At 45.9% G+C, this 12,425-nt stretch overlaps 1 protein-coding gene across 5 annotated transcripts in view; it reads right to left on the bottom strand.

Annotated features, from left to right (window-relative positions):
* Positions 1-12,425, bottom strand: part of DENND2B (DENN domain containing 2B) — a 150,712-nt gene that overhangs the window by 64,495 nt on the left and 73,792 nt on the right. The window contains exon 1 of one of the 5 annotated variants that reach the window (XM_046685298.1): positions 10,518-10,899. The exons of the other annotated variants lie outside the window; for them this stretch is intronic. The gene's annotated coding sequence lies outside the window, so the exon portion shown is untranslated. Of the gene's footprint in view, positions 1-10,517; positions 10,900-12,425 lie in introns of those variants that run through there. 5 annotated transcript variants of the gene reach the window in all.

The raw sequence follows: 12,425 nt of genomic DNA, 5'->3' as shown, positions 1-12,425 counted from the left end.
TATTTCACTGAGAAAACAGAAACAACCAGAACAAACCCTCCATTAGCTACCACCACCAGCATCAGTGCAGATCTTATCATTTCTCTGCTCAAAACCTGGACATGGCTCCCAATCACTCAAAGTAACAGCCAAAATCTTTACAGTGACTTACAAGGCCCTTCATCACCTGGGTCCCTGTGACATCTCTGACCTCATTTCAACTACTCTTTCCCCTTACTCTTTCCACATCAGCCACACAGTCTCCATCTTATTCCCTCAAACACAAGAGGCACATTCCTACCGCAGGGCCTTCACACCTGTTGTACCCTGTAACTGGAATGTACTCCCTGTGAGAGAGCCTGCTCCCTTCTCTCCCAGGTCTTTGGTCAGATGCCACCTTCTTAGTGAGGCCTTCCCTGACCATACTATAAAAAATTACTATTAAAAAAACTTCCTCCACCTGCTACCCCTCAGCACTCCTCGTCCCCCTTTTCTGTTTTATTCTTCTCTACAGCATTTATCACCATCTAACACACTCCTTTTCTTTTCTACTTATTTATTATGTTTATATATAAGTTCTACCAGGTAAGGGATTTTTGTGTTTTGTTCACAGTCTTTGGTGCCTAGCATAGTCCCTGGCACACAGTAGGCCCTCAATAAATATTTTCTGAATGAAAACACATTTGCCACAACCTCAGAGCGGCCCTCCCTGGACAGGGTGAGTGGCTTCAGGATCCATTATCCAGGCTCATCTTCCAACCCCACCAGCCTTTCCAGTTCAGAGTTAGACCTACCTGCTGCAATCACATCCACTCAGAAGATTCAAAAGGGAGCCATACCACCCAAAAGACTGGGAGCCCTGAGCACCCAAAAGATTCAGGGCAGGAGTGGCTTCAGCCCAAGAACTCAACTGAAATGTTCTGTGCAAAGATTACAATGACTTTCCTATTGTAAAATGCAAGAGTCTTTTCTCTAGGGCTTAATGAATTACAGGACCTTCCTTTCCTGACGCCTACTATTTTGGACACTACCTATCAGCCCTCTCTGAAGCACCGTAATGCGGTTAACTCTCAATCTGGAGCACACGCCCTGGGGGTAGCATTTCACAACCTGCCTGGAAGATCTTCATACTCAGCAAAAAGGGGCACAGGTTAAGAAAGGTCGGGAAATACTGTCGGAGAAGTAGAGAAGGAAGACAGGTGGTGGGTGCCTAAAGCTTTCATTTGTTTACTTACACGAACCCTTCGAGGTCATCTTCCGAGCCAGATCCCCATACACCTACGCTATACTCTGATCCTTGCCCTTGAGCAGCTCCCCATCCTGACTGAGACAGGCAAGCAAAGAAAAGATCCTGGTACAATGTAACAAAGGCTGTGATAGAAGCATGAACATAGAGTTCCAGAAGCAAGGAGAAAGACATCTAATCAAGTGGACAGGGAGAGCTTCTGAAGGAGACAAGAAGTAACACTGGGCTGCAGTGGCATAGTAGTTAAGTTCACATGCTCCACTTTGGCAGCCCAGAGTTTGTGGGTTCAGATCCCCAGCATGGACCTACACATCAGTCATCAAGCCATGCTGTGAAGGCGTCCCACATACAAAATAGAGGAAGATGGGCACAGATGTTAGCTCAGGGCCAATCTTCCTCTCCAAAAGAAAAAACAAGAAGTAACACTGGGCTGAATCTTGCAGGACTTGTAGAAGATAAAGAAGGCAGAAGAAGAACATTGCAAGCAGAAGAAAAACCATTAGCAAAAGCCAAGGAGTCCTTGGAGCAAGCTGAGATTTCCTGAACAGGACACAAAAAGCGATAACCATAATGGAAAACACTGATAAATTAGACTGAATTAAATAAGAACTCTGTTCATAAAAAAATGCCATTTAGAGAGTGAAAAAGGAACCTACAGAGTGGGTACAAAGGTTACTGGGCTCAGCAGATTTAGGAACATTAGATATATAGAGCAAAGTTATCAAGAAATAGAGCAACTCAAACTGCAGATCTTGGCCAGATCATTAAGGTTGAATTTCCCTTTGGAGAAAAGCCCTTTGCTGTTTAATTCTGGAAGGTAGTAGAAGAAAGTACATGTATACAGCCAAGCTCTGCTAGTTCTCTGCATGCATTTATCTCATTTAACCTAGTGGTCTTCATCTCTATTTTATGGGTGAAGAAACTGAGGCTCAGGTTAAGTAATTTGCCCAGAGTTTCACAGTAAGCAGCAGATCCCAGAGTCTAGAGAGGTTGGCAGTGAGCTCTATAAGTGACACGAGCATATCAGTCCTTCGGTCTCTGTCGTTATTTCACGTCAGGAAGCCATCCTCCATCCCAAGTATACCCCTGCAGCCCACCTCTATCTGGAGAGAGTTAGAAAAGGATATTGGTAGAGGTCTCATGCCTGACCCCCAAATTCTTGGTGTTAAAACCCCACTTTTCTTGAAGCCATCTAGTTCAGAGGGCCCTGAATCAATACAAAATAACTCTAAGAGACGTTGCTTTCCTGCTGTTCTTCGGGCCTTTTCTCCTCATTCTTCTTCCCCACTAAGGAACAGAGACACTCACAAACACAGACCCTGGTCAAAGAAAGGCCTTCTCCTAACAATGCAGTCCTGCTGGAGCTGAAAGTGAAGGTAAAGGGAGTCTGTCCATCCATCTGTCCAACTTCTTTAAGGGTCACGATGGGGGCAGAATTTGCCTCTTTTTCCTCCTTTAAGCAAACCAAGTGCTCCTTGGCAATCGCAGTCTGTGGTTCTCAAACTGTGTGCTGAGTTGCCCTAGAGCACTGCAGTTAACCCACAGGGATGCTGCAAGATACTCTAAATTTTTGAGGAAAACAAACCAATCCTCAACATTTGTTGGACACCCCACAACTTCACAGTTTTAACATTAGATTGCACTACATTCTTTTTGATGATGTCATTTCTTTGTGAAGCTGAGTTTACTGCAGCTGCTGTGATAAAAAGCAAGTACCGCGTGAAAAGCGGTATGGAACAGGAAATGAGGATGGCAGTATTCAATCTGATTCCAAGATGTGAGATGTTGTGCAGTGCCCAACACATCCAATTAGTAATTGTGGTTATTTAAGAATGAGATAAAAATATTTTTCCTTTCAATTTATGTGTATAATTTTTTCAAATGGCTACTAGTTGTTGGATATAAGCACTTATTAAATTGTTTAGACCTGAATACTTAAAAAATGAAACTTACATATTTCTTTTGACCTATGAGCACTGTGAAAAAATTTACTGAAACACTAAGGGCCCGTGAAGTGAGAAAGTTTGGGAACCTCTGCAGCAGGTGTTTCTAAGTCTCTGTGTCAAGGAGCCAAGAAGGAGTTCCAAGGACAGGCCTAACCCCGCCCCAGAGGCAGGCACGCAGCAAGCACTCAGGCCTACGGACGGGACACTCGGGCTTCCCACAGCAGCTGACAGAACATCTGCCCCTCTGCCTGAAGAGAAGTGGCTGCAGACCACCTCCCTATGGCCCAGACGCTGTGCACATCTGTGTCAGTTTCACCTCGGGCTCCCAGGCTCCTCCCAGGATCTCCTCTGAATCCCCTCCTTGAAAAGCTCTATTCAGCACCGACCTCATGAATAAAACCTAAAGCCAGCCCAGAAGCCAGCCAGCCGGCAGGGGACTTCCACACTTGGGTAATGTCCACAAACCAAACCATTAATCCACAGAGGGAGGGAGCGATGGGAATCTGGGAGAGGGCTTCCACTGACAGCCCATCCACTGAAAGGCCAACTGGGTTTTTTGGGTGAAGATTTGCATGAAAATAACTCCTTTGTGCCCAAGGGGTTTCTTGCCTGATAAACTCCCTCCCTCTATTCTTCCCTTAAGTCATAATCCTCTGTTGGTGACATCACAGCTGTTGGTACAATAGCCAACTGGTGTGATGTCACAAGACTCGACTTTTGTCATTTTTGGTAGGGGGTGGGGGTAGAGAATGTGACAAAGGGCTGAAACCAGAATAAAGTTATAGAACTGGAATTTGCTTTTTCATGCTAATTTCCCTGGTAATGAAGGGCAGTGACTCAGAAAAGGAAAGGCAAGCCACTGGCAGCAAGGCTATGTGTAGATTCTTCTATACCGAGGGAGAGGGGCAGGGCAGGGGTAAGGAGCAGGGATGGAGGTTGGGGTGAGGAGAGGTGGTAGGGGGCAGGAGTAAGGGGTGGGGGCGAGGGCAGAAAGGAGACAAAAGAAAGGAGTTTCAATTCTAGGATTAGCCAAATATGAAGACATTCTCAGTCTGGCCAAGTCCAGGACCTTCTCTTTCCATCATCCATTGTCTGAGCCCAGCGTAAGCGGAGAAAAGCTGAAATGTAGGAAAGGCTCCAGGCTGGAACATTCCCTGGAAATTAATGTTTGGGATATGGTTTTGAGTTCTGGACTCCACACTGTCAGAGGGGCAGACTCAGTTTGGACTGTGTCCTGAGGATAGTGACCAGGATGGAGAGGGCACTCAGAGGCATGTCACAGGAGAAATGACTAAAGGAACTGAGAATGTTTACCCTGGAGAAGAGAAGGCTCTAGATGGGGGAGGCTGATAATTGCTTTGAGAATTGTGAGAGGCTCTCATGTGAAAAAGGAATTAAATGTGTTTTCTATGGTCCCTCGAAGAGATCTAAGACAAAGAGAATATCCAGAACGGCCAAAATGAGGGGGGACTTTTTATTCTTAAATTCCAATTAGAGACTATAAATCTTTTTAATTCCTTACTTCTCAGTTACAGACTATGCTCTTGAGGACAAAGACTGTCTTGTTCACTATAGTATATCCCAGAACTTAAAGTAAGTGGCATATAGTAGGAGTTTATTAATATTTGTCAAATAAATGAACAAATGAAGCCATGACAATGGTCTGCTGCAGTTGCTGGTGTTTACAGGGACTCACTCATTCCGTTAGTAATTGCTAAATCCCCACCACATGGCACTCACTCAGTTAAGATGCTGAGGATACAACAGCAAAAAAAAAAAAAAAAAGAGGGAGACACCCCCTACTCCCTGCTTTGTAGATTAGCAAGGGTAGCATGTAAGGTCCCTTCCAATATTGAGATTCCTTGGCTCTTAGAGTTGACTAAAAAATTTAAAACTGAGAGGAAAGAAGACCCCAAAAGCCATAGAGCAACCCTACCTACCACCACCACTACTACTACGTACAAGGCTGGAAATCTAGAGCAAACCAATGAAGCCGGGTACCTGAGGGTTACTGTAGGTAATAAACCAATTTGCTATTTTTCCTGTTTAACTTGAGTGGTGACTCAGGGGTCTAGAGGATTTGTGAGTTTGTTTTGCAGAAGACAGACAATGCCATCGGGGAGGATGCGATCACCATCAAGATCACGGAATGGCTGGCCCTCAGCAGCCACTGACACCCAGAAGTCAGATTGCCCAGGGGTTTAACGGGAGTAACCCTTTGTTTCCCCAAAGCTCCTCCTGCCAAGCTCCGTAGCTCTATAAAACCCCCTGCTTTCTGCTCTTGGGGAGGCAGATTTGAGCGACCCCAGACTCCCACCTATTCATTTTGGCCAATTCAAATAAATCTTTCTCCACCTCCAACCACCAGTGGCTCAGTGTTTGGCTTGCTGGGCACCAGGCACTCGAATGGAGATTAGGTGGTTCGGTATCACTGAGACTGCCTTTTCAGCTGGGGAGAGGCCTCATGCCGAGAGGGCACTGTGCTGGACCAGACCAGACCAGAGCAACCAGACTGGGCGTTTATCAAGGCCCCGCTCCACCACCACCAGACAAAGCAGGCTCCTATGTGAACCTGGGCTCACTCAGCCCCGCAATAAATAAGTATGGTCCAGTTAGGTAAAATGAGGTATTTCAGATACCTGCCTTTCTCCCAAGGAACTTAAAATTTCCCCATCAGCCTCAGGCAATTTTCCTGCCACCAGCCATCGGAAGGACAACACAGTTACGGCAGAGCAATTTTCAAAGAAATAATTCTAAGATCTTCTTTGCCTAGGTTGTATTAGGACTACAGGCTTGTTTCCAACTGCGGAGGGCAGGAGAGTGTAACTACAGGTAATGAAGCAGATTGAACAGTAACGATACACAAGATGCCAGACGTGATCCTCTCCAAGGTAGTCCTTAGAGGCCTGAACATTTATTCCAATATAGTCTCAAATCTTCTGAAATTCCTGTCTGGAAACTGCCCTCAGAGACGGTGGAACACTATTTGAATTTTCTCTGAAGCAAAATCTCCATCCTTCAAGGTGCTACCTCATTCAGAGATGTATAACCAAAAAAAGGTACAAAGTAAAGAAAAGCATCTTAGGTCAGAATAAGTAGTAACTGTCCAGTATGCTGGAGAGCCTTGACATCAAAGGGGATGTATATCGAGACTGTCCCAAATTTCCACTTTTTAGAATATAGCAGTCGTTATTCACTTGGAGGTCACAGAGCCCTTTGAGTACCTAATAAACCCCAAAATTTCCACAGAAAATTTATAAGAACATAAATTTCTGTCTACCGTTTTAGGGGGTTCACAAGCTCCCAAAATGCCTCCATAGACTCATTTTAAGAATCCCTGTCCTAACCTATTTTTACCTTCCCCATAGAGGCACAGATAATTCTGAATGGACATCTACAGAGCTCAGCAGACATGCCAACGCTGGGCACTGGGAAAGGCTCACTTGCAACAACACACCCTGCTTCCCTGAGTCCTTGCAGCACTATGTCTCAAACTTGGATTTACAAACAACTACCCATCATGGGCCTTCAGGAGTGTTAGAAATAGCTAAATCCAACAATATTACACTCACAAATGCCAAGGGTCCTGAGACTCAAATGTGCTATTTTCTAATGCGGTTTGTATATTGGTGCTGGAGATAATTCCCCAAGAGGAATCAAGTCTGCTATCAGGGAACCACACTGGTTTGGCCGTGTAAGTGTAGACATAAAGAGCAAGCTATGGTCACAGCATCTATTTTCTCCCCTTTCCCTAAGCCTCCAGTCCCCCTGTGGGGAGCATGGGGAATATGCCTCCTCCCCTCCTCTGGGCCAGCTGGCGTGCTCACCAAGCAGCTCCCAACATACTAAAAGCCACCCAAGTCACATCTGACTCATACCATCACTCTTTGTAATGAGGTATGACATGTATCTAAGCTTTTGTATATTTTCATATTTGTAGCCTACAATTAGGCATTTTTGAGGGATGTAGCTGACTGGTGGTTCTGTTTGGTGACCTATAATTATTCACACAGGCATGATGGCCAATCCAGGCAACTGTCAGGCTGGAGGCACTATGAGCTCAGACCTAATAAAGGAGGCTACTTGGCTCTTAGGAGGTCCAGAGAATACTGGTTAGCAACGGGGCCTCAGAAGGGCCACACTGCTCTTCCTTGCCTGCACACAGAGACACTCCCGCTTCTGTCCCCTTCACCCTACTTCCTCAACTACTGCCTGGCTCAGCACAGCTCACTCCCAAGCCCAAGTGTTGGGACATCTGTGGGCCCAGAGCCCACAAAAATGGACCACTTTGTTGGACCCAGTCTCTGTTAACAAGGCAATAGCCACGTAAGGCAACTTCTAGAACTCCCCACAAATTTCCCACCTGAAGAAAAAGGGGTCACACTCACTGGCCCATAGAATCCTACAGTCCACTGCTGTCCAGCTGGACTGTGGGAGCTGAGATGGGCCTCCTCTCTGAACCAGCCTCTCTGCCACCAGTTTCAGTGGCCTCACTGCTCCCAAGGGTCCAATAGAGCAATTCCCCCCATGCAAATGCCCACTACCCTGCTTCCCCACTACTTCCCTGGATAGGAGGGAAGGGGTGGTTTGCACTAAAGATCCATCCCTAGTGACATTTCACATACATACTTGGCTCCAACAAAAACCGGTTCCTTGATTCTTAAATGGCAGCTCAAATCTTGATTCTAAATATAATCAAAGATACAGCCACTAGCCAGCTCAGTGCAGCTGTGAAAGACAGTTGTGACCCACTCATCAAGTATGAGCCCAACATCTAAACCACAATTACTTTGCAAGTTCCCCTTCTTCCCAAATACTGACTCCAAAGCGGTTGAGAGTGCTTTATACTTTACAAAAACACTTTCACATGTTATCTCATTTTACCAAACAAGTCCAGGAGCCTAAACGCAACAGGCATTTTCTCTATTTTACAAAGAAGGAAACTGAGGCTCTGGGAGGCTGTCTTGCCCCAAAGTCACTCAACTAGTAACTGCAGAACCACATCTAGAACTACTTTGTAGCCATGTGACCTCAGTTCTTATGTCAGCAATTAATAGTAGCTACCTCATAGGGCTTACTGTAAGGATAAATGGGCTAATATACGAAATGATGTCTGGTCCATAGTAAAGACTATGTTATTATTGTTGTTATTATTAAAAGTACTATTACCACCACCACCCAGAATCCCCAATTCCAAATCTATAGAGCTCTTTCCTCTCCATCCTGCTGCAGCTTTGCAAAGATTACTCAGGAAGTAGTTTCATCTAACCTTGAGTGAGTCTAGCCCCAATCTCTGTAATTTGCCTGTGGAACCTAGAACTCAATGTTCTATCTTACCACTCCACAAACTTGTCTATACTTCTGTGTGCACACGTGTACACACACATACTACCTTTTCTGCAAGTCTATCTGCTGGCCTTTGATGTCAATTATGCTATGTGAGCCACCATTCTGTGGCTTGCCCTGCCTGCGATACTCAACTTTCACTTATATCCAACTCTTCATTCATTCATTCAGTTCTTTCCTTTAACAATCATTTAATGAGTACCTACTCTTTACCAACCGCTGTACTAGGTACTGGAGGAGATATTCCTTGCCCTCCAAACACACCAAATGAGAAGTGCAGAAGAGTGGAGGCACAAGGGGAGTGATAGCACAGAGGTACCAGAAAATAACTCTGTCTGATGGCAGCACAATAGACTTCAGAGAGGGCGATGCTAACGAGTATAGACAGCAGGGCCGACTGGAGTTTTCTCAGCAGACAAAAGGAGAGAAGAACATTCCAAGCTGAGGGAACAGCATTTACACAGGGATACAAGGCAGAATCATACAGAGTAAGACAATCTCCTACTGACAGCATGGAGGGGCTGTGTGTGTGTGTGCGCACACATGTGTGTGTGTATGACAGAGAGAGAGAGAGAAAGAGAGAACCAGAGACAGAGATAGAAAGAAAGACAGAGAGAGACAAACACAGAAAGAGAGACAGAGACAGAGAGACCACAAAAAGCGAAGAGAGAAAAATTAGGTGGGGGGTAAGCCCACACCGCCTAGGGGTGGCAGGCAGCTGGGACAACAACATCACGTCTGCCTTTCCATGGACTGAGTGGCAGTCTCGACTCCCTGGCTATGCTTACAGCGTATCAATTTTAAATGTAAAATCCTTTAACAACTGTTTTCTCTCTCTTTCCGTCTCCTCTTCTTCTAAAGAAGAGCTGTTTATCCCTATTCTCATTTCTGCCCCGCTCTGAGCCCTGAGTTTTGGTGCCAATGCTTTTACACAAATCCAGCTTCACGTCCTGAGTGAAATATAATTTCATAGGAATGTAATTCTGGAATGATCTCATTGAAAAAGCACATCCAGCAAAGGCCATGAGCAAACTTCGGGCCAGCCCATTCACACCCAGAGCCAAGAAGATTGCAGACCCCTTTCCCTTAAATGGAGAGTGTGCCTGGGGCCCAAAGCAAAGCACACCAGCTGCCCATGGATATTATCCTGCCCACAGTCAGCCTGCCTGCTTGCAGACCCAGGCTTGGGTTCAGAGAGGCAACCACCTCAAACCAGTCTGCACCAGGCAAAGACTGACTCAAGGGAACATCCAAGCAAACAGGTCTCACCACAGAGATACTCCCTATGTCCCTAGGTAGGGCTCTGGCTCCAGGTCACAAAAAACCAACTGAAGCTATTAACACTCCCTTGTCACAGCCCCATCAGACAAAAGAATGTCCAGAAGCCAAGCTGCTAAGCATCTTCCCCACAGCTACCAGCTTTTCCTAACTCTCTGAAACTCACTTGCTATCCAACTCTACTGAGAGAGTCAGAAAGTAGCGTGTTTGACTCTGAAAAGTAGATGTCAAAGCCAGGTCTAGCCTAGTCCAGCAGAGTTGAGACAGAGTGGAACTGGGAAAGAAATGATATATCTGATGGACTTTCAAAAATCCTAGCTGAAAAATCACCAAGTTGGAATCTTTGGAAAAAATGTCCTCAGTCCAAATCTGTGCCCCACCCCCAATGAATCTTTATAAAATAGACCAGAAGAGTAGGAAAAAATTAATGGCTTGTGGCCTCTACAGGAACTCTCCATACTATCTTTGCAACTTTAAAACTATTCTGCAATAACAAGTTTATTGAAAGTAATGGCTTGTCATGGTTTCCTCTATAAGGAATAACAGGAAAAGAGCTGTCTTGGGCATGAATTCCAACTCTGCCTCCACTAGCTGTGAAATCGTGCATAAGCTAGCTAACCTCTCTAAGCTTCAGTTTCCTCATCTATAAAATGGAGATGACAGTTCCAACCACAAAATGCTGCTGTGTAGATTAAATAAGGTATTGCGTGCAAAGGACTTACCACTGCCAAATGTGCTTTCTTTCCGGACAGTAGCAGTTTCTCCGCTCAACCAGCCTTCACCTTGGGTTCTTGGCAACTGCAGGTGAGGCCCTACCTCCACTCCACAGCCCTACGTGTCTTTGGGATTTACAGCCTCTTCCACATAATGGCATTACACTTTAAGCCCACAGTAATCACCCAAAAGGCTGAAGGCGGCCTTTACAGCGAGTTCCAACTAGTGAAAGCACACCTTTGTTGACAGAAACATGTTCTTCTCCTTCCTGCTTTCCCTTCCTCCAATAGGATCCAATGTCACTGCCATGAGCTGAATCACTTTCCTGAGGTTCGCAGGGGTCAACCAGAAGGAAAGCCAGAGCTGGGCTTCCAGTACAACTGGCTGTCCACACTGTGGGGTAGGCAGGGGAAGTGTGCACCCAAAGCTGCCAAAAAGGCTTCTTTACCCTTGGCAGCACTACTATCACCTACCACCACTAGCCATCACCACTACCACCCACACTCCCCCCCGCACCCACTTTGGCCCCACATGCAGCTGGGCTGATAAACTGCAAATCCATCGAGTCAATGGACACAGTAAGATCCGCAAAGGCTGATCCCCAAGAAACAAGCTCCAAGGCTGGGCATAATATCACCCTCAAGCCCTGGAGCCAGACTCTCGAGCCTCAGCCAGCCTGACACTTGGCTCCATGACATGTTATCCATTTCTCCTCTAGGAAGACTGAGGCGAGGTGACAGTGAACAAGTGAGTGGACAGGGGCCCCACCCTGGTCTTATAAGTGGATGTGCTGGAGGACAACGAAAGAATCAGACGAAGAAAGGTACGACTCTGATATCATACTATCTCCTTCAAAATCACTCACAAAGATATCAGATCCTTAAAAAAACTCTCCTAAACCAAAGGAGAAGTCCGATCTCACCCTGAAAATTTAGCGTCCAAATAAGGGAGCAGGCAGTGCTAGAACAGTTAGCCTGTTCCAACTCTGAGAAGCCCTGTGAGAGCAGCAGTTCCCAGGCTTAGGATTCCACTGACAGGTTGTAACCCCTCGAAGCACTAATGGGCACATTCTAGAGGCTAATTTCTCTGACCTTCCAGATGGCTGGACTGGGGACACACCCCAGCTGAGGCCCAAGGACATTAGTTCCTGGCAGGGAGTATGCAAAGGCTCAGCAGCCCAGCTGAGCCAGATAACAGCCCCAGCTCAGCGGCTTCAAGGACAAGTTTTGGGAAGCAGAGCCCAGGAAGATGACCTTGAAGCCATTTCTTATTTAACCAAGTAAGAGCCAAATATAACCAAATATGAAGAAGCTAACTATGTCATCTTCCGTGCAATTTTTCTCCAGCTCATTGTCTCATACCTGGTTTACCACCATGGTCTCTGATTAAATATAGAGCACTTTATCGAGTGCAAGCCCATGGGAAGCACTAAACAAATGTGAAGTATTTCTACCTTTATTCTTCCCTCTCCAGTCCTCCCTGCTCATAAATGACACTCTAAACATCCTGGAACATCAATATCATCATGTCATTCCTCTGGGCTCCTTAACTACCAGTCACACCAGATCCAGATTCCCCCAGTTCCTCCAGAACCTTGTCAAACGCTACCAACCAATCTTGCTTCTCTCTTCTTCCTTCCTCCTCTTCAATATCCTCCACCCAATCACCACACCCTCCATTCCTCTCCACACAAAGACACACAGACTTGCACAGAAACAGACACACACACACACTTCTCTCTCCAGGCAGGACACTTCCTGCTGCAAACCTGTCCATTTCTGCCTCCATGTTTTTGAGCTCAAACCATTTCCAGTCTGGAGTACTCTCCTTCCTCTCTGCTTATCCAAATCCCAACCGTGCATCAAGGCTCAGTCTAAGGCCCCTCTTTAGCTTAGGTTGGGAAAACATTTGATCCA

Source organism: Equus quagga, chromosome 14, assembly GCF_021613505.1.
Source record: "Equus quagga isolate Etosha38 chromosome 14, UCLA_HA_Equagga_1.0, whole genome shotgun sequence".
NCBI classification, from domain to species: domain Eukaryota; kingdom Metazoa; phylum Chordata; class Mammalia; order Perissodactyla; family Equidae; genus Equus; species Equus quagga.
The sequence above is the reverse complement of the archived record's forward strand: the minus strand, read 5'-3'. Positions and strand labels throughout refer to the sequence as shown.